The sequence below is a fragment of the Papio anubis genome, chromosome 3 (genome assembly GCF_008728515.1).
Source record: "Papio anubis isolate 15944 chromosome 3, Panubis1.0, whole genome shotgun sequence".
Lineage (NCBI taxonomy): Eukaryota > Metazoa > Chordata > Mammalia > Primates > Cercopithecidae > Papio > Papio anubis.
Genome location: NC_044978.1, coordinates 47,710,921 through 47,733,760, shown reverse-complemented (window position 1 = coordinate 47,733,760; position 22,840 = coordinate 47,710,921).

The following is a 22,840-nucleotide window of genomic DNA, read 5'->3' as shown; positions in this document are numbered from 1 at the left end:
TAGCTAGAGTCGTCAGATAAATAAATAAAGAGCATCCATATTGAGAAGGAAGAAGCCAAATTATCCTTGTTTACAGATTATACAGTCGTATATTTGGAAAAACCTAAAGACTCAATGTAAAAACTATTAGAAATGATAAGCAAATTTAGTAAAATTACAGTATATGAAATCAACACACAAAAATTAGGATTCCTATATGCCAATAGTGAACAATCTGAAAAGGAAATCAATAAAATAATCCTATTTATAATAGCTACAAATTTAAAAAACCATAGGAATAAACTTAATCAAAGAAGTGAAAGATCTCTGCAATGAAGACTATGAAACACTGATGCAAGAAATTGAAGAAGACACACAAAAAGTGGAAAGATTTCATGTTCATGGATTGGAAGAATTAATATTATTAGAATACCCATACTACTCAATGTAATCTACAGATTCAATGCAATCTCTGCCAAAATACCAACGACATTCTTCACAGAAATAGAAAGAACAATTCTAAAACTTATACGGAACCAAAAAAGACCCAAAATAGCCAAAGCTATCCTGATAAAAAATAATGGAACTGGAGGAATCACACTACCTGACTTCATGTTATACTACAGACCTGTAGTAACCAAAACAGCATGATATTAGCATAAAAACAAACACACAGACCAGTGGAACACAATAGAAAACCCAAAAACAAATCCATAAATCTACAGTAAACTCATTTTTAGCAAAGTTGCTAAGAACATACAATGAGGAAAGATGATGGGAAAACTGGGTATCCATAAGCAGAATGAGATGAGACCCCATCTCTTGCCATACAGGAAATCAAAATGAATCAAAGACCTAAATGCAAGACCTAAAACTATAAAAATAGTAAAAGAAAACAGTACACTGAATGGGTCAATGATTTCTTGAGTAAACCAAAGTAAAAATGGACATATGGGATGACATCATGTTAAAAAGCTTCTACAAGCAAAGGAAACAATCAACAAAGTGATGACTTAACCCACAGAAAGGGAGAAAATATTTGCAAACTACCCATTTGACAAGGATTAATAACCAAGAATGTAAGAAGCTCAAACAACTTAATAGGAAAAAAAAATCTAATAATCTGATTAAAAAATGGGCAAAAGATTGGAATAGACATTGCTCAAATGAAGACATACAAATGGCAAACGGGTATATGAAAAGGTGTTCAACACCATTGATCAACAGAGAAATGCAAACCAAAACTACAATGAGGCATCATCTCACCCGATTAAAATGGCTTATATCCAAAAGACAGGCAATAACAAATGCTGGTGAGGATGTGGAGAAAAGGCAACATTTATACTCTGTTGTTAGGAATGTAAACTAGTGCAACTACTATGGAGAACAGTTTGGAGGTTCCTTAAAAACCTAAACATTAAACTATGATTTGTTCCAACAATCCCACTGCTAGGTATTTACCCAAAAGGAAGGAAATCAGTATATCAACAAGATATCTACACTCCCATGTTTATTGAAGTACTGTTCACAATAGCCAAGATTTGGAAGCAACCTAAATGTCCATCAAAAGATTAATGGATAAAGAAAATGTGATATATATACACAACGGAGGACTAGTCAAGCCTAAAAAAGAATGATATCCTGTCTTTTGCAGCAGCATTGATAAAACTTAAGGACATTTTGTTAAGTGACATAAGCCAGGCACAGAAAAACAAACTTCACATATTCTCACTTATTTGTGTGAGCTAAAAATTAAAACAATTGAACTTGTGGAGATAGAGAGCAGAATGATGGTTACTAGAGGCTGTGAGGGGTAGCGTGGGGGATGGAGTGTGGATGACTAATGGGTAGTTTGGAGGAGAAAGGGGATTGCTGAGGGATGCAAAAGTATAGTTAGATACAATGAATAAGATCTACTATTTGATAGCACAACAGTGTGTCTATAGTCAACAGTCATTTATTATACATTTAAAAATAACTGTAAGAGTATAATTGGATTCTTTGTAACACAAACAAAGGATAAATACTTAAGGTGATGGATACTGCATTTACCGTGATGTGATTATTAAGCATTGTATGATTGTATTAAAACATATCACGGGTTGGGTGTGGTGGCTCATGCCTGTAATCCCAGCACTTTGGGAGGCCGAGGTGGGCAGATCACCTGAGGTCAGGAGTTCGAGACCAGTCTGGCTAACATGGCGAAACCCCATCTCTATTAAAAATACAAAAATTAGCCAGGCGAAGTGGCGGGCGCCTGCAATCCCATCTACTGGGGAGAATGAGGCAGGAGAATCGCTTAAACATGGGAGGCAGAGGTTGCAGTGAGACGAGATTGCGCCACTACACTCCAGTCTGGGCGACAGAGGGAGACTGTTTTAAAGAAACAAAAAAGCGTATCATGTACGCGCGCACACACACACACATATGTATACATATATATGAATATATATACACACATATATATGAATATATATACACACACATATATGAATATATATGTATGCACACATACTATGTACCCACAAAATTTTTTTAAATTAATATTATAGATTTTATTTACTTAATAATTTTGATACTTAATTTAACTCTTCCTGGGGTTGAGAATATAATTATGTCATCTCATACAGTTTTGAGCTTATCACCCCAAGTGATTTGTGTGGTGAACTTCTCAGCTGACAGAGGGTGAATATCAAAAAGCAGTTTGCCTGAATGTGATGTCTTATATTGTAAGTCTTATATGCAAGGTGAATTTTTTGTTGTTATGCTACTACCTGTTAGTTCAAACTTTCGAGTTTTGATGTTAACACTCTCCACATGGGGTCATCTTGAAGTCCCTTTTCCTGAATTACTAGTTCTCATATCTGATGAATTGGCTAATCCATCACAATATTTTCAGCCAATTTTCTTTTCTGCATGAAGCAGAGTTCTTTCTCTTTTTGCCTTCTGAGATATTTAATTGTCATCTGATTCGTCCTGAATATATTTTAAATATTTTTCTCACTTTGTTTTTACAGTTTCAAGATCATGTTAATGACACCGTTTCAAGGCAGATATCTGAAAATAAATCTGCCTTTTTAATCAACCTTCCCCGTATTAAAATTGTCACCTTTCTTGATTTGTTAAAGAAAAGATTATTCACGACACTTGTTAAAGATGGTAAGGTAGACTTTATTCTGGTGGCTACTAAAGTGTGGTTTTGTAGTAGGAGAGAGAGATTGGGCTCAACTTCTAATACAACAAGGAGAAGTGAGAAATTGTAGCAAATCATAGCCCAGGAGCAGTGTGGGAGTCAGTGGATGGGAAGTTACTTAGAGAAACACTAGGGGCTGAACTTCACAGGGAAGGACACAGTAGCCTAAAGTTAAACTAGCATTCTTTTTAACTAGGCCCCTAGTTGAGCCTAGTTACATTTAAAAATAACTGAGGAAAAAAGAAGGCTGAGAAGAACCTGAACAAACTTTGGCCAAGGAGATAATCAGTTTTCTCACTCTGTTTTATAATTTCAGGATCATGTTCATGACATCACTTCAAGGCAGAAACCTGAAAATAAATCTGCCTTTTAAATCAACTTTTCCTATATCAAAAGTCACCTCTCTTGAATCTATCATTGATCTCAAATTCATTCTATCCTTTGCATCGTCACCGCCATTTCCTTAGTTCAGTTTAGGATTTTTTTTTCTTACTTGGACTTTTGCTCTTCTCTACAACCTTCCAATTCCACTCTGCATTCCACACATCTGCCAAAGTGGCATTTCTTAAAATGCAAATCTGCTCATATCCCTCTGCTTAAAATCTTTTCACAGCTGTAGAAAACTGTCAGGATGACGTTCGAACTTCCTAGCAAGGCCTTCTCACCTACCCGTTCATAATCCATTCTTTCTTCCAGCCATCCTGCATCCATCTAACAAATATTCCCTGCTACCTACTGGACATTTCATCTATTGCTTTTTTTTTTCTATCTATAAAACCTTATTCACCCTTAAGTTTTTCTACTCCCTCAGTTTTCCCACTGCCCTCTCTTCAAATGGCCTTCAGGTAAATTGAACTAGGTACAGTTCCTCAATTATGCTATGATTTCTCATGTATTTTTGAGTTTGCTCCAGAGGTTTCCTCTGTCTGGAATTTCTGTCCCTCCTCAGCTACTGGACTACCTTGTGCTCAGTTTTAAAAGTGAAACTCGAGCATCACTTTCTCTAAGATGTCTTCCATGACCTGTTTCCATATTTGAATAAGGTAAAACTTTTCTGTGTTTCCTTAGACGCATGTGTGTGAGTGTGTGTGTGCATTAATTATGGTTGTCTGTATGTTCAAATTGTTGAGTTTTAATCTTTACATCTCTAGTGCATAGAACATATAGGGAATTCTAACAATTTCTAAAATGGGTGAATGAACGAAAAATAAGCCAATAAAAGATGCTCATCTTTCAGAATGAATGAATTTGGCCACCAATCCATTCTTACAGATTTTCTTTGACTGTAGTTTGACAGTCCAAGAAGTTTATCTTCACCTGAGGGGTAAGTTTGAGTCTCAGTCTCTTATTTGAATACACAGTATGTAGTCTGCAAAGTCCTGATGAAGAATGTGTATTTCTTGAGAGTATCTAACTCAGTGACCCAGGGTGAGAGACTATTTCCTTCTTTATCATTTATATCTATTATTGTTTTCTCTCTTTAGAAAGAACCTAACTTCATTATTTTAAAATAAAACATATATTGATACATAAGCAGAATAAGTATGGAAAAAGATTAAAAATCTAAAATAACATTGAGAAAAACCACAAAAGTAAAATATACAGAATAATGTATTATTATCAACCAAAATTCTGCTAGGAAAAACAGAATTTTCCTAGCACCCCCAAAGTCCTCCCCCATGTATCACATTCTAATTGCAACTTGCTCCCATCCTTCCAAATTACCATTATCATGACTTTTAGAGCAATCACTACCAGTGTTTTTAAGAGTAATTTTATTATCTCAATATGCATGCCCACATAATATATTTTAGCTTGACCCCTTTTTAAAAACTTTGATATGTCTTTTAATTGTCTTTTAATCTCTAGGATCCCTCACCGTTAATTTTATTTGCTGATTCCTTATCTATTGAAGAACTCATACAATGTGACACGTAGAGTTTCACGGAGCCTAGATTTTTCGATCTTACACTTAGTTTCATACTCACTGTTTTCTTCTGTCCTTGATAAATCCTGAAATTGGGAGCTGGATCCAAAGTCTTGATCAGACTAATATTTACTACCTGTTGCAAAACTATGGGTGATTTTGTGCTCTCTCGTCAAGAAACATATAAGATCCAGTTGTTTCTCTTTCGGTGATGTTAGCAGCCATACACATGGCCTAGGATTCATTGGAATCCTATTAATTCATTGGAAGTTGCAATTCTTTTTAAAATTTACTGGTATAGTTTCATCAAGTGACACTTCTGTCTTCTAGTATAGGCTATCTAATGGTAAAGTTCATATAAGAAATACATGATAAATGCTTGATTCTTTCAAATTATTTTCTAATTTTCAAAATCAATAGTTAATTCCCTGTTATCTTTTAAAGATAATCAGTTAGTTTATTTCTTTTTAAAAACATCTCTGTGAACTTTTGGATTTAAACATGTTATAGGTTTAAATTCATTGCATTTCTTATTCTTTTTGAAGTTCAGGTAGTCCCATCGTTGGTCAGTGGAGACTTCTTTAATTTGGCTCCTGAATCCTTTGGATACAACCCTAATTTTCTTTGATAGCTTCCTTGCTACGTGCAATAATAATATGTTCCAGGCTTTTCTAATACATTTCCTGCCTTGGACCTAGAGTACCCAGTTCTCCAAGAAACCTTCTAGTGAGAAGGACTATTTTGAAACCACCATCTGGGAGCTAGTGATGCTTGCTGCTACTGACATGATCACTGTTTCTAGCTAAAAAGGAGTCTAGTTTTAAAAAAAACCGAGTCCTAAGGATGCTCAGTTTATTAGCACAAGTGGGTACAGTTAGAAGAATTGGGATAGACTGTTTTTCTGTACCCCAAATTACTTCAGTTAACTGAGAGTTGGTAATAAATGTACATACTTCATTTTGTCTGCTTTTAAAACATGAATACATTTAGCAACACTGTGCCCCAAGATATCTATCTTTATGGTGATTACCAATCTGCACAGGTCATAGGCTATCAGGATCAGAGTGAATTTAATGAATAACACAGCCCAGGGTTATCTCAGAGGCTGTCTTAAAACTTGCAGAGCTGTGGTCCTGAGCAATTTTTTTTTTTTTTACTAGAAGCCTTAGGGCAGTGCTTCTTCAACAAGAACTCTAATATAAATTTGAATCAAGCAAACATATACAGTGCAAAAGAGAGCAAGTGTGTGGTTTATCACCATGAGAATACAAACCCAAATGACAGAACTAGCAATTCTTCCCACAGTTTTTTCATCATTTATATGGTGTTTACAAAATACATTTAAGTTTTAAAGAAATAATTTCTCTTTAACTTCTAAGTTTTTACATAATTATTATGCCCTTGAGGCAAATATAATGAAATACTCAGATGAGAATCTTTTCCTTAATACTGGATTGCACATTGACTTGAGTCCTAGTGATTCTCATTTAGATGCTTGCTGAATGAGTACTAATAGCTATGATTTATTAAGTCCCTACTAGCTGTTGGGTACCATATACATTTTTTTTCCATATCCCACAGTAACCCTGAAATGTATATAGTGTTTTTTCTATTTTACAGATTAGGAAACAGAGGATAAGATATTTGAAGAAACACACAGATAGTAATTTTGTATTTGAGATTCTAACCCAGAGCTTCTTGTTTTTAGAGTCCCTGTTTTCATCTGCTTTACTATACAGCTGGACTGGCTTTGACTACACAACCAAAAAAGAAATTGCTTCTCTTTTCATGAGTAGAACATGAATGGTTTTTGTAGCCAATCTGTTATTGATGCCTCTTCTACCTCTTTGGGACTATTCATGGGAATAAAACATAGTCGTAACATTTCAATGAAAAATGGAAGGAATGGATTTTTAGTGTTTTGAGTATCTAATAGCCTAAAGACAACTAATGAACATTTTCAAGTAGACAATTGTGAGCCTACTAAATACTGGGAGTCATGGAAGACACAAAATGAAAAAGGGGTGATACCTGTTCTGTTCTGTACCTGAGTGACGGCATCAGTTGTACTCCAAACCTCAGCATCAGGAAGTCTAGTCGGGTAACAAACATGCATATGTACCCCCTGAATCTAAAATAAAAGTTAAAAAAAGAATTTTATACCCTAACAAAGAGATAGATATGTACATAAATATTGTAGAAGTGTTTCCTTATTGTCAGAAACTTCAGGCAAACATTGTTGGCCGAGGGTATGTGAAGGCTGCCTGTCCTGGATTTAAAGGGTGTGCACACTGACGTTTGTGGGAGGGGAAGGGGTTTGTAGCCTATGAAGGATTTTGACATGGGAGATTTTGATAATTTGAGGCTGGGATAGAGGTGTGAATGAAGGAGAAAGTTTTCTCCTATTGGGGAAAATGAACAATTCAGATTTCATTCAGGTGAACTCAGATGCCCTGGTTTTAGAATTGTGCCAGGGAGAAAAATTGTCATAATTATAGTTGCAGGAAACTACGTTGCTCTCCTTCCTTGTCTTCAGTTCTTAAAATTTGTACACTTTTCTCCATCTCACTCACAACAGATAAGCTTGCTCTTATTTTATAGAGAAAAATAAGTCTCATATTTTAACATGAAACATATGAACCTACCCATATATGTACCTGTCTGTCCCTTTTTCTCCCATAGAAATGAAAATTTGTGTCATCTATGTAAGATAAATTCCTGCTCCCCATCCCTTCAAGGCTTACAGGAATCCCATTACTCTCTTTTCCTTTCAACCCCTGTCTCTCAGCTGGTTCTTCCCATTGGCTTTAACCAGCCCAATTCTTTCCTGTTTAGATACACAAGAGAACCCTGAAGGCATCACTAGATTCTTGATCCCCATCCAGTTCCACTCTATTTCCCTTCCACTCTCTATAACCAAATTACCAGAAATAGTTGTCCAGAATTCTGTCTCAATTGCCTCATTCTCTGGCTTCCTAATTCATCTCTCCACTGAAATAACTCTCCCTAAGATCACCAGTGACTTTTATGTTGCTAAGCCCTCTTGCTGTTTTCCAGTTTCCATCTGTATCAGTCAAGGTAGTTAATGCAAACTTCCACAACATACAAAAGTCTGAACATCAGTGGCATAAGACCATAAAGCTTCCTTTCTCAAATGTACAGTCTGATGTTGGTCAGATGACTCCTTCCATGTGGCTATGCCATATGGAATATATGTGTTCTAGTTATCTACTGCTGCATAAACTGCCCACAACTTCAGTGGCTTAAACCAATGTCAACATTTATTTTCTTCATATATCTGTAATTTGAAAAAAGGACTTATAGATAAAGTTTTTCTCTGCTCCACTTAGCTTCTGCTGCAGAAGCTCCAAGGCTGAGGGCTAGAATCACCCAAAGACGCATTCCTTCCTGCCTCTGGAGGGTGATGCTGGCTGTGGGCTGGGAACTCAGTTGGATCGGTTGCTAGAACAGCTACCTGTGGCCTTCCTAGGCAGTTCCTTGGCTTCCTTGCAGCATGATTTCTTTGCACAGCTTTTCCCTTGGGACCTTCCTTTCTAATCTGTTGCTGGAAGTCATGCAGTGTCACTCCCTTTGTATTCTTCTTAGAAGTGAGTCACTTTGTTCACTGCATCATCTGACTTGACTCCTTAGCAGCAGTGATGCAGTTAACTCTTTTCCACATAAAAACATTCTCTTTTCTTCTTTTCTAATGACACCCCACATTCTCCTAGCTTTACATGCATTTTTTTGCTTTTAGGACATAATCTCCATGCATGCTTTTGTCAAGTCCTCCATACTTCTCCATTGTCATCTTACACTCTTCTCTCCCTTGTTTTACCCACTTCAGTCACAGAAGCTGTTTTTTGTTTGCCTCTTATCTAGGCCGTAGTCCCTCACACACTGGGGCTGTTGCCCAGGCTGTTTCCTCTTCTCAGGATTCTCTTTCCTCTCCTTATTTAGCTCTGTCTTCTTCAGGTAAGGTTTTCTTTTAATCATCAAAATTAGTTCAAATCTACCTATGATTCTAGCCAATAGTAACATATATGCTCCTTCTTCAAAGCATTTATATCAATTCTTAATCTTGATTATTTTTTATTTATTGTCTCCCTTCATCATTTCAATATAAGCTCAATGAAATTGGTCTATTTGTTTTGCTTATCAAATGATCCCTAGTGTCTACCTAGCACAGTGCCTGGCAAATAGTACATATTTTTTAAATAAATGAATGTATCTCACAGCCTAGCAATCTCGGGTAGCAAGAACTGTAGTCCACATTTTACCAATAGTTCTCAAGTGTGGGTAACGCCACTCTTCTAAAAGGATGTCTAGATATGTATTTGTGTGTGTTTGTGAGTGCAGGAGCCTGATGTGTGCTATATAGGGTTGGGGATGCTTATCATCCCGCAATAAAGAGAACAGCCTCATACAACAAAGAACCCTGTACCATCTACCAAGAGTGCCTCATACCTTACTTTAAGAAATCACAAATCAGTAGTTTAACTGAACTTCTTAGCTAACCTTCTGAACTGGAAACAACAAATATTAAGGCGTGGCAAAGATAAAGGGAAGTGCAGTAGCACTGTCCCTCTACCCCATCTTCTCCATTTTGCAAGGTGTTTTGTGGAGGCTCCACTTAAGAGTATGAATATGGTAGAGAGTTGTGACCACTTGGCCTTGCAGACTGTGGAGACCTGTGTACCTCCAGCAAGCAAATCTCCAGGCCTCCACAATCACATATACCGTAGTTGCCATTATGCACTGGCAAGGAGACAAGTTCATTGTCTCCAAAGGCCAGTTATTTACTGCTGAAGTATAAAAAAGAGTGAGCGAAATACATGCATCTGATTGGTTCTTTTTAATTTTGCAATTATGATGGAGGTGGCAGAGCAAATAGAAGGAAAGCATTTTGACATGATAAAAATGCTGTGATATTATCACCTGTAATAGGACAAAGTTCAGCACTGATTGGGCTTTTTCCTGACCTGAGGATTTGACCCTGATGATCTGAGATTACAGAGGAGAGAATGACCATATTAGTTATCTATTGCTGCGTAACAAATAATCCAAAACCTGGTGGCTTAAAACTATAAATATTTATGTCAGTGTTTGTGGGTCAAGAATCCTGGAGTGGCTCACCTGGATAGTTCTAAATCAGTATTTCTCATGATTTTGAGATTTCAGTTGGGGCTGCAGCATCTGAAGTCTTGACTGGGGCTGCAGGATCTACATCAAAGGTGTCTCATTTATATGGCTGGCAGAATGATGCTGACTGTTGGTAGGAGGCCTCAGTTCCCTTCCACGTGGGCCTCCCACAGGGCTCCTCAAGTGTCCTCTGTATTTCCCCTGTAGCTATCATAAGACCAAGAGAGAAGTGGCAATTCTTGTATCCTACTGGTTACACAGATACCCTGATTCAAGGTGGGAAAACCTACACAGAAAGTCAGGGATACACACAGAGGCATGTAGGGATAAGGATCACTGGGGTCACCCTGGAGCAGGATGCCACAGTGACCTAGGCAAGTCTCCAAGGCTGAGTTGGAGAGGTCTGATTATTGGTATAAGAACTCTAGTTGCCTGAGGTTCTGGACTAGAGTTCAAATTGGTCAGATGCCCTTTGATACAAGGGGGAGAATAGGAGTGTGAGGCAGAATTACGACCCCCTGCCCAACGTGTCCATGTCCTTAATTACCGGAACTTGTGAGTATATAGCCTTGCATGGCAAAAGTGATATTGCAGATGTTATGAAGTCAAGAATCTTGACAGGGGGATTATCCTGGGTTATCTGGGTAGGACTAATATAATCATAAAGGTCTTTATATACTGAAGAGGCAGAAGAGACCATTAGAGATGTGGCAATAGAAGCCTAGGTCTGACTGATGCAGAGCCGGCAGCCAGGAATACAGACAGCCTCTAGAAACTGGAAACATCAAGAATTCAATTTCCCCCTAGAGTCTTCAGAAGGAATACAGCTCTGCTGACACCTTGGTTTCAGCCCCATGAGACCCATTTCAGTCTTTTCACCTCCAGAACTATAACACCGTTGTGTTGCTTTAAGCCTCTAAATTCGTATTAATTTTGTTACAGCAGCAATAGAAAACCAATGCATAGGGGAGGAGGAGGATACATTTTTCTGTGGTGGGGAGCAGGGAGTGGGGTGTTCCCTTCAGCTGGTTCCTCTTCTGGAAGTTGGAAACCCATCATCTGTAACCTCTGTGTGGGAAACATATTTTCCACCATTGATGGGATGTTTGCTGAGCCTCCAGGATTGTGGTCCTGCTCTTCTACAGCCAGAGGCTGATAAAACGTGAGGTATCACTCCTCACAAGAGAGCATTAGCTGCGGGGGTCTGCCCTGCAGACCCTGACCCAAACCAAGGATGAATAAAACATACACTGACACACAGATATTCTGCTTTGCCAGTCCTGCTGAGTGTCCGACCGCCTGCTCACCAAGAGAGGTTTGTCACTGCAGCCATTTGGCCAGTCCTGAGCAGTTTGCACTCCGGGCATTTATTTAGTATACAATTAACAACAGATGCTCTGAGTTAACACACTTGTGGATAATTAACATGGTTAAGAGAATAGTTCTACGAAGGATTAGAGCTCAGGTACCGCAGTTTAAAGTAAATACCACTGGGGGCAATATCCCTGGTCGACCTCCCCATTGAGCGGACCGTCTGGCTTAAAGGTCAGTTAATGGAGGTAGGGCAAACAGACTTAACCGGGGAAGCCTCTGTTGTCCCTCATATTTACCCATGACCTAATGCTTTAAGGTAAGAACCGGCTGCCTTCAATCTGTTCAATTATTACAAGCTATGTAACCTTTCGGCCTTCCAAAAAGGTTTGTGACCATTCCCTGTAACTTTCCCTAATACTTCCCTTTAATATTTTTGCCACCTTCCTGAGTGAATCCCAACAAAAAGTACTGGGCAGAGAGCATAGGGTAGCACAGTTAGGCTGACAGAGGGAAAGGTGTGCCTTCCTGAGTTCTCTTTTTCTAGGGGAAGAAAGTATAGAACCTGCTCGAGCATGAAGGCCCTGAGTTGGGAGGCCACAGAGGAACCACAGGACTGCAAGCGGCCTACACTGATGTGAGACAAAGGGCTACAGGGCTCAGAAATTGCAACCAAGTCTCATAAAGGACCTCCAGCAGCTAGGGAACCAGGGTCCACAAGATGGATTGAAGTTCTGAAATGGAGAAAATGACCTCTTTTTACTAACATGAAACTGTCTTGATTATTTAAAATCACTGAAAAATTATGGAAGCCCACTGAGATGCCCATAAACTAGCCCACTGAGGGTATGTTCCTGCAGAGCTAATTTGGTGGACTGCTGGCACATTACAATACTTTCATGTATATATCCTAGTAGGTTAAGATGCACCAACAAAGCTAGTAATAGAACCATTTTTTTCAATGCTGAATGTTATGGCAGTGAAGGTAATGCTAACCATTCAATTAATGATACCCTCTGGTGTCAGAGCCTAAACTATCCACCTTAATAAACATTCTTAAATCTCATTTTGTTGTATCTCTCTTGACCAGAACTGCGAGCCTTAGGTAAATTACAGGGTTGTGTATGTAGCCTCCTGAACTGTGGGACCGCAAAGCGTGGAGCACCATAGTGAGCCTCTAATGACTGTTATCATAGTGGTTAAATGCAGAAGGAAGTGGAAGAAAATGAGCATCCAAATGTTGCCCATGGAAAATAAATTGTGTGCTGTGTTGTGACAAAAGATGTACAAAAAACAGATGACAAGTTTGAGAGCAGGGTTTAGTGAGGTTTGATTTGAATACTCCTTTGGGATCCATTTGTTTTAAACTGTTCAGATGTTTGTATAGATGGAATTGAGAGAGCTTTCTGAAATTTACCGATGAGCCAACCAACCTGTTTTCCAGTATTCTTTTAAAACTGCTAAAAGTGTGGGATTCAAAAATTTTTGCATAATATCGCCTGTGAAGCAGAGCTTTTAAAATGTAATTTTGCCTTTTGACAATCAATTGCAAACAATAGACTAATCAGAACTTTTATGTTTTATGTAACTTTTTAAAAAATGTGAATAATTTTGTGATAATATTATTTGGACTTTGATAAGACATCTACATTTTAGTCTATGCATATTTTCTCAACCTCAAAAATATATAGTAAGAAGAGATAAAGCAGCCTTAAACCATGTCCATTAATGTCTTAACTTATATAAAGTCCCTATAAAAAGGCTGAAGTCCTGGCGACATAAGAGGTGTGTGTCAGAGGGGACATAGCCTGTGTTTTGTAGTCAGAGACATTTTGGTTCAGGCTTAAATATTTGATTCCGTCACACCCTAGCTGTGTGACCTTGACCAAGTTACAGTATGTCTTTGAATATACAGTTACTCATCTATAAAGTGAGTGGAGCACTCACATTTGTGTGGTACTAAATGCTATAGATGAAATACCTACTTCATCTCTTCTCATTATGCACCTTAAAATTTATTTAAATAGGTAGAGAAGGAAGGACGAAAATATCAAAACTTAAATACCTGAAACTTTTACAAAGTTATATATTATATTATATATGCAAAGGTGTCCTTTTTGAAAAATCTAGTTTCTTGCAAATGAAGGCATTAGCAATTAATTACCATTATTTCTATATTTGAATAGTATAGCAGATTTTATTATAAGTATGTTATTATTCTATGTAAGTCTCTAGAAAAAAAGTGTTTGCATATAGAGTTGGATATGTAAGGTGAATAAAACATTTAAGGGAGAGCACATAATCAAGTATAAATATAAAAGAGTAAGTTTATTGCGGCACTATTCACAATAGCAAAGACTTGGAATCAACCCAAATGTCCATCAGTGACAGACTGGCTTAAGAAAATGTGGCACGTATACACTATGGAATACTATGCAGCCATAAAAAAGGATGAATTCGTGTCCTTTGTAGGGACATGGATCAGCTGGAAACCATCATTCTCAGCAAACTATTGCAAGAACAGAAAACCAAATACCGCAAGTTCTCACTCATAGGTGTGAATTGAGCAATGAGATCACTTGGACACAGGAAGGGGATCATCACACACCGGGTCCTATTGTGGGAAGGGCGGGGGGGGAGGGATAGCATTAGGAGGTATACCTAATGTAAATGACGAGTTAATGGGTGCAGCACACCAACATGGCACATGTATACATATGTAACAAACCTGCACGTTGTGCACATGTACCCTAGAACTTAAAGTATAATAAAAAAAAAGAGTAACTTTATAAGTTCCAATTATAAATACAATTAATTCAACAATTTTTTTTTGCTAATTTATTGTGTATCAGGCATTGTTCTAAGTAAGGTAGACAAAGTGGTGAATAAAATCTGCCCAATATCTTTTTTTCATGAATCTTGCGTTTTACAAACAGGAACTTGTAAATTTATCAGGAAAATTGCAGCTAGAATGTGCAAAATTATGAAATCTAATAAAATGGGATCAATAAAATGGGATTCTTTTCTGAAGGAAGGGCTCAGTCCACTGCTTGGAGAAAGACAGTGTAACGTTAAGGTAAGGCAGAGTTATGGTAGAACGAATCAACTCCTACATTACTGAATCTCTATTAGCACAGCCTTAGGCTATGCTCATAGTTCCTTTCAGATGATAATACCCATTAAACACCCAGCAGTGTTAGGCACGGGTAAGAAAAGTAAAATACAAGCATCCTTAGAAGAGAATCCTTACAGTCTGGTATAAGAGATAAGATTGCTCTAGACAATAATATATGGTATATTCCACAAGACAGAGACAAAACAAACACACAAACAATAAACAGCAGCATTAACAACAAATCAGACAGGAGTTTAAAAAGGCGAGAGAGATCCAGTTTGATTTAACTAGAAAAGACTTGCTGGAGGGGAGAGGCAAATAAGACAGGTCTTGAAGGATGGGTAGGGTTTATTCAGGTGGAGATGATGGTGAGAGTATTCTAGCAGGAAACTGAGCCCACTAAATAGGAATCCAGGATCCAACTGCGGAACTGATATAGCTGCACTCAGTTCTGTGTTGGAGAGCATGTATATGAAATGTTCTTACCAGCTTGAGGGGCCACTTTAATCACCAAAATCGCCTCACCTTTTAAAAGGAATATGAGTTAAATAAAAACTATTTCAAGGATAGTAGGGAGCCTGAAATGGCATTTGACGAAAGGTTGAAAACTTTTACATTTGTCCTGAAGAAAAGAAGAAGCCTTGAGGACACAATGGCAACAGAATGTAACTCTGCAAAGGATTGTCTTGTGGACCCAGGCTGAACTACAGTCAGAAGGTGGATTTTACAGTCTTTGAAGATTTCCAAACAAATCTGGAAAACTTTTAGCTAGGAAAATTGTGTAGGGAAATTCCTTACTGGATTGGTAGATGGCTTAGAGGAAGCCCTTGGGCTCTCCCAGTCTTGATATTTTATAATAGTATTTGAAATTAGGATTTTATTACTAAAATTATGTTTGGGGTTATTTGCAGAAAGATGAACATAGTACTGTTACTTTTTTTTTTTTTTTTTTTTTTGAGACAGAGTTTCACTCTGCCTCCCAGGCCGGAGTGCAGTGGCATGATTTGGGCTCACTGCAGCCTCCACCTCCTGAGTTCAAGCAATTCTGCCTCAGCCTCCTGAGCAGGTGGGATTACAGTTGCCCGCCACCATGCCCGGCTAATTTTTTGTGTTTTAAATGGAGACGGGCTTTCACCATGTTGACCAGGCTAGTCTCGAACTCCTGACCTCAGGTGATCTGCCCACCGTGGCCTCCCAAAGTGCTAGGATTACAGGTAGGAGACACTGCGACGGCCAGTAGTGTTACTTTTAAGAGTGAAAAAAGGCCGGGCGCAGTGGCTCATGCCTATAATCCCAGCCAGCACTTTGGTAGGCCGAGGTCAGGAGATTGAGATCATCCTGGCTAACACGGTGAAACCCGTCTCTACTAAATATACAAAACCAAAATTAGCCGGCCATGGTGGCGGGCGCCTGTAGTCCCAGCTACTCAGGAGGCTGAGGAGGGAGAATGGCATGAACCCGGGAGGCGGAGCTTGCAGTGAGCCGAGATCACGCCACTACACTCCAGGCTGGGCGACAGAGCGAAATTTCGTCTCAAAAAAAAAAAAAAAAAAAAAAAAAAGAAGAAGAATGAAAAACAAATCCTCCTCTCTCTTCTCATGGATCTCTCCTGCTTTGCTTCCCAGCACACATTCGCCCTCTGCTTACCTTCCCCTTCTGAATTTGTGTGGCCTGGGGACCACACCTTAACTCTAGAGATGCTGCACGTGACCCACACTTAGGTGATCAGAACACCTAATTCCCACAGTGATTGCCTCAGAAGCGGGCATATGACTTAATCATAGCTGAAAATATGCAATAAGAATTTTAGTAGGATTTCTGGGAAGGGCCATCTCTCTTCCATGCTTTATGTAAAGTGGAGAGACTATAGGGTCTGGAGCTGCTGCCATTATCTACTACGGGAAGCCTAAGACAGAAGCCACACAGGGGAGGGAAGAGACAAGTGATAGAAAAGAATTACAGTGGCATTGCTTGAACTTTCAAGGTCACAATGTTTGAAGACAGCAAGAGGTATTTCTGGGCTTTTCAGGTTCTGTAAATTAAGAGATTTTCTAAAATCTGTTTATGAAGGGTTGTCTGTCACTTGCAAATCCAGGTTCCTAACTCAAGAGAGCTAAGGGTGCAACAATCTAAGAATGACAGAATAAAGTTTGGTGGAACTACTCGTAGGCTAGAAGGTAGTCATTAAAAGTCGTTATGAAAGCTATGTAGTAAGAGACAGAATACAAAATACAATTGAGCCTCATTATTTGCATATTCCATATTTGCAAATTCTATTTGCTAAAATTTATTTGTGCACCCCCAAATCAATACCAAGGCACTTTTTCAGTCACTTGCAGCCATATGCAATGCAGCAAGCGTTTCAGTCACTTGATGTGCATATTTCCTGACTGAAGTTAAACAAGGTTGTACTCTGCATTCTTGTTTCAGCTCCCATTCTACCAGTGAATGTCCTTTGGCTGTCTATTTAATAACTTTTTTTCCAGCTTCTTGTTGATGATTTTACTATTTGAAATAGTCTCCAGACGTGGTTCTAACATGCTGTCTAGTGTTCCTAAGCACAAAAAGGCTGTGATGTGCCTTATGGAGAAAATAAATGTATTAGATAAGCTTTGTTCAGGCGTGAGTTAGTTATAGCGGTGTTGGCTGTCAGTTCAATGCTAATGAAACAATCAACAATATATAAAAATAAAGCATTTTTGAATAGAAACTTACAAAAGGCAAGGTTATATATTGATTAATTGATGAAGATGTGAACAGAGGCTCACAGGAGCCTAACACTACATTTCTCCTAGGAACAGTGGCTCATTTTTTGCTAAATGAGTGTTTGTGGTAACTTCATAGAAAATAGCTATCACGAATAATGAGAATAGACTGTATATAAGCATTGCATACAAAAGGAAAAGATTGGAAAAATGACCACTCAAAATAACAGCGGTGGTACTATACCGATAGGACTGTGCGTTTTTTCATCTTTACATTAATTTTCAAATGTTTAAGAACAGAATAATATCTCTATGGTAAAAAAATACATTTTAGAAATACCAGACATCTAGAAAACCAACAAAACCTGCACAAAAACTACATTGGGCTTTCTATTCAGAGTCAGTTTAAAGCAAATGTGAAAGTTCGTTTATTATTTTTAGGGTCTCACTTCATTCAAAAAATACAATAAACAATAAAATATTTATTTTGGCATAACTTAGTTTGGTTGCCCACTTAAATCACCAGATTTCACTGTTAATGATTTGTTTCCCTAAAATCAAATTTATATCTAAGAAATGTGTCCAAGCCCTAAATGCATAGATTATAATAACCAGAACACTGGAAAGAATACTGGGGTTATTTTTATCTAACTTCCCATTCAATATAAATGTTCTTGCATACCATTCCCAAAAGATAAGAATCTGATTTTTTTTGGAATTTGTTCTATAAAGGGAAGTTTACTACCAAATAGTATCTTTTTGGTCAGTTTAATTGTTACCAATACTTTTTATATTTATCAATATTCCTGTAACAGTCTGTGGTTTTTAACTACAGAGGATAAATCAAATACCCTTTGTGGAATACAGTTCTTCAAATATTGCAAGGAAGGTATCATGTCGTTCCTGTGGCTTTTCTTTTCTAGGTTAAATATCCCCAGGATCTTTATCCATTCTTCATAAGAGTATACTTTTTAATCCTCTGTTTTCCCACTCTACCTTGTCTCCATGAGCTCCAGCTTAGCAATGCGCTTCTTAATATAATGAAATCAGCACTGAAGAAAATGTGGGATTTTCAGGCCCAGTAATACCTCTGCTTCCACTGCACTTGACATTTTTCAAAAGAAGAAATCCAAAAGGGCTCTGAGAAATCGAGGCTTCTGGTATGAGTGTACTAGCCCTCAATGTGATGCCTGCAAGAGAATAAACACTCTCTGGGATAAATAGAACTAGTATATTAAAATAATCAATGTGTAGGTATAGCTTGTATTTCTGTTTTGAATTTTCTCGTTTTCTCCCTTTATTGTCTAGTTATTTTTTAATTTTTATCAATCATAATAATTCAAACAAATTATTACCTTCTTGTCCCATTTGAGCTTTTTGTTTTTAGTTCTTGCCCTATCCACTTTTATGGCAACTGTAGATTTCTTTAACGTTGTTGCCTTAGAAAGCAACAGAAGCTACAATTCAAACTTTTCTAATTCTTATAGGTATTTTTGTCACACTACACAGTGAAATGTTTTGGTTTTTGATTTAACCTTATGTTTTCACACCATATTGAGTAACTAATGCTTTCATCTGCTAAACCTGCTTATGATATGATATAATGTTTATATCCCTAAGACTTCTCACTGAATAATAAAAGCAACAAATTGTAGTATACTGGATGATATAGAGAATATGTAAAAGGGTTTTTGTTGTGGTTGTTAATTACGCTTTAAAAATTTTTTGTGCATCCAGCTAACTCTAGTGGTGAAATTATATGCTTTAGACTTTTATTACAAGTGATCTTGTTGTCAGGCATTCTTATGAGTGTCTGACGTTAAGAACTTTAGCAAAAATCATAAGAACTTTGGATATAGAAATAGAAACATATACCTTATTTAAAATTTTTATTTCCATACAATTCTTAGTGCAGTCATTCATTTTTAATTGATACATAATATTTTTATGTATTTATGGGGTACATGTGATATTTTGTTACATGCACAGAATGTGTAAGGATCAAGTCAGTTTATTTAGGGTATCTATCACCTCGAGGATTTATCATGTCTATGTGTTAGAAACATTTCAAGTCCTCCATTCCAGTTATTTTGAAATATAACATACATTGTTGTTAGCTATAGTGATTATACTCTGCTACTAAACAATAGAATGTATTTGTTCTACCTAACTGTACGTTTGTACTCATTAACCAACCTCTTTCAGCTCCCACCCCCAACCAACCCACACACCCTTCTTAGTCTCTGATATCTACCTTCTACTCTCCTACCTTCATGAGATCAAACTTTGAAAGTTCCCACTATGAATGAGAATATGCAATATTTGTCTTTTGGTACGTGGCTTATTTCACTTAAAATAAAGACCTCTAGCTCCATCCACATTGCTGCAAATGACATAATTTCATTCTTTTTAGTGAGTAGTATTCCACTGTGTACGTATACCACATTTTCTTTATCCATTTGTTTGTTGATAAGTATTTGTTAGGTTGATCTTGTGTCTTTGCCATTGTGAATAGTGCTGCAATAAACATGAGGGCAGGTATCTTTTTGATATATTGATGTCTTTTCCTTTGGATAAATACCCAGTAGTGGGATTGCTGTATCATATGGTAGTTGTACTTTTAGTTTTTTGAGGAACCCCCATATTGTTTTCTATGATGGCTGTACTAATTTACATTCCCACCAAAAGTATTTAAGAGTTTTCTTTTCTCTGTATTCTCACCATCATCATTAAAAAAAAAAAAAATAGCCATTTTAAGTGGAGTGAGATGATATTTTTGTGGTTTTGAGTTGTGTTTCCTTGGTAATTACCAATGTCAAGCCTTTTTCTCAGACTCATAGGCCATTGTATGTCTTTCTTTGGGAAATATGTATTTATGTCCTTTGCCCACTTTTTAATGGGATTATTTGTAGTTTTTTTAAAACTATTGAGTTGTTTGAGTTCCTTGTATTTATCCTTGTCAGATAGTTTGCAAATATTTTCTTTGTTCACCAGGTTATCTCTTCACTTTGTTGATTGTTTCCTTTGCAGCGCAGGAGCTTTTTAGTTTAACATAGTCCCATCTGTCTAATTTCGTTTTTGTTTCCTATATTTTTGAGGTCTTAGCTACAAAATCATTGCCTAGACCAATGTCCTGAAATATTTCCCTGATGTGTTCTTGTAGCAGTTTTACACTTTTGCATCTTAGGTGTAAGTGTTTAATGCATTGAGTTGATTTTTGCATAGGGTGATAGATATGATCTAGCTTCATTCTTTTGTAGATGGATACCCAATTTTCCCAGCACCATTTATTGAAGAGGGTGTTTTTTTCCTCAATGTATGTTTTTGGCAACTTTGTAGAAAATCGGTTAACTATAAATTTGTGGATTTGTTTTTGGTTCTCCACTCTGTTCCATTGGTCTATGTGTTTGTTTTTATACCAATATTGTAGAGGTTTTTCACCTCCTTGGCTAAATTTGTTCCTAGGTAATTTTTTTGGTAGCAATTGTAAATGGTATTGGGTTCTTGATTTCTTTCTCAGCTAGTTCATTATTGGGTTATAGAAATGCTACTAATGTTTGGATGTTGATATTGTATCCTACCACTTCATTGAGTATATTTGCCATATTTAAGATTTTTTTTTTTTTTTTGGTGGAATTTTCAGGTTTTTCTAGATATAACATCAAGTTGTCTGCCAAAAGGGACAGTTCAATTTCTTCTTTTTCAGTTTGGAGGCTTCTATTTCTTCCTCTTGCCTAATTGGGCTGGCTAAGATATCTAGCACTATATGTATTAGGAGTGATAAAAGTGAGTATCTTCGTCTTGTTCCAGTTCTTAGAGGAAAGGCTTTCAGCTTTTCCCCATTCAGTGGATGTTAGCTGTGGGTTTATCATATATGGCTTTTATTATATTGAGGTATGTTCCTTCTATGCCCAGTTTGTTGAGAGTTATCATGAAGGGATATTAAATTTTGTAAAATACTTTTTCTGCATCTGTTGAGATAATCATATAGTTTTTGCCCTTCATTCTTTTGTGCAATGTGTAACATTTATTAATTTGTATATGTTGTACCATCCTTGTATCAATAAGATAAATATCAGTTGATCATGACATACAATATTTTTGATGTACTGCTGCATTCAGTTTGCTCGTATTTTGATGGGGATTTTTACATCTACGTTCATCATGAATATTGGTCTGTAGTTTCATTTATTGTTATTGTATCTTTATCTGGTTTGGGTATCAGGGTAATAGGGCCTTGTAGAGTGACTTAGGAAAAATTCATTCCTTTTCATTTGTTGGAATAGTGTGAAGATAATTGCTGTTAGATCTTTGGAAGTTTAAATTTGGCAGAATTTGACAGTGATCCTGAACTTCTTTGATGGGAGATTTTATTTTTACTATTACTGATTCAATCTCATTACTCATTATTGGTCTGTTCAGGTTTTCTATTTATTTCTGATTCAACCTTGTTAGGCTGTGTGTTTCTAGGAATTTATTCATTTCCTCTAGGTTTTCTAGTTTGTTAGTGTGTAGTTGTTCATAATAGTCTGTGCTGATCTCTTATATTTCTGTGATGTCAGTTATAATGTCTTCTTTTTCATTTGTTATTTTATTTATTTGGGTCTTCTCTCTTTTTTCATGGTTAGTTTAGCTAGTGGTTTATTAATTTAGTTTATTTTCCCTTTTGTTTTTTGATCCTTTGTTGTGTTCTTTAGTCTCTATTTTGTTTATTTCTGCTCTAATCTATATCATTTCTTTCCTTTTGCTAATTTTAGGTTTGGTTTGTTACTGTGTTTATAGTTTCTTGAGGTGGATCATTAGATTGCGTATTTAAAATCTTTCTACTTTTTCGATGTAGATTTTAGTGCTATAAACCTCCCTGTTAGCACTGATTTTGCATCCCATTAGTTTTGGTATGTTGTGTTTCAATTTTCACTTGTTTCTAGAAATTTGACCTAATGTTATTCAAGAGCATGTTGTTTAATTTCCTTATATTTATGTATTTTTCCCGTTTATTTTTTATTGATATTTAGTTTTATTCTATTATAGTCTGAGAAGACACTTGATATAATTTTCATTTTTCAAAAATTTGTTGAGACTTGTTTTGGGTTCTAACATATAGTCTATCTTGGAGAATGTTCCATGTGCTGAGGAGAATATATATTTTGAAGCTGTTGGATAAAATGTTCTGTAGATGTCTTTTAGGTCCATTTTGTCTAAAGTGCAGTTTAAATACAATGTTTCTTTGTTAATTTTCTGTCTAGATGATCTGTCTAATGCTGAGAGTGGGATGTTAAACTTCCTGATTACTATTGTGTTTGAGTCTATCTCTCTCTTTAGATCTAAAATATTTGCTTTATATATCTGGGTGCTCCAGTGTTGGGTGCATATATGTTTAGAATTATTATATCCTTTTGCTGAATTGATCACTTTATTATTATCTTATGACCTTCTTTTTCTAATTGTACTGTTTTAGACTTAAAATC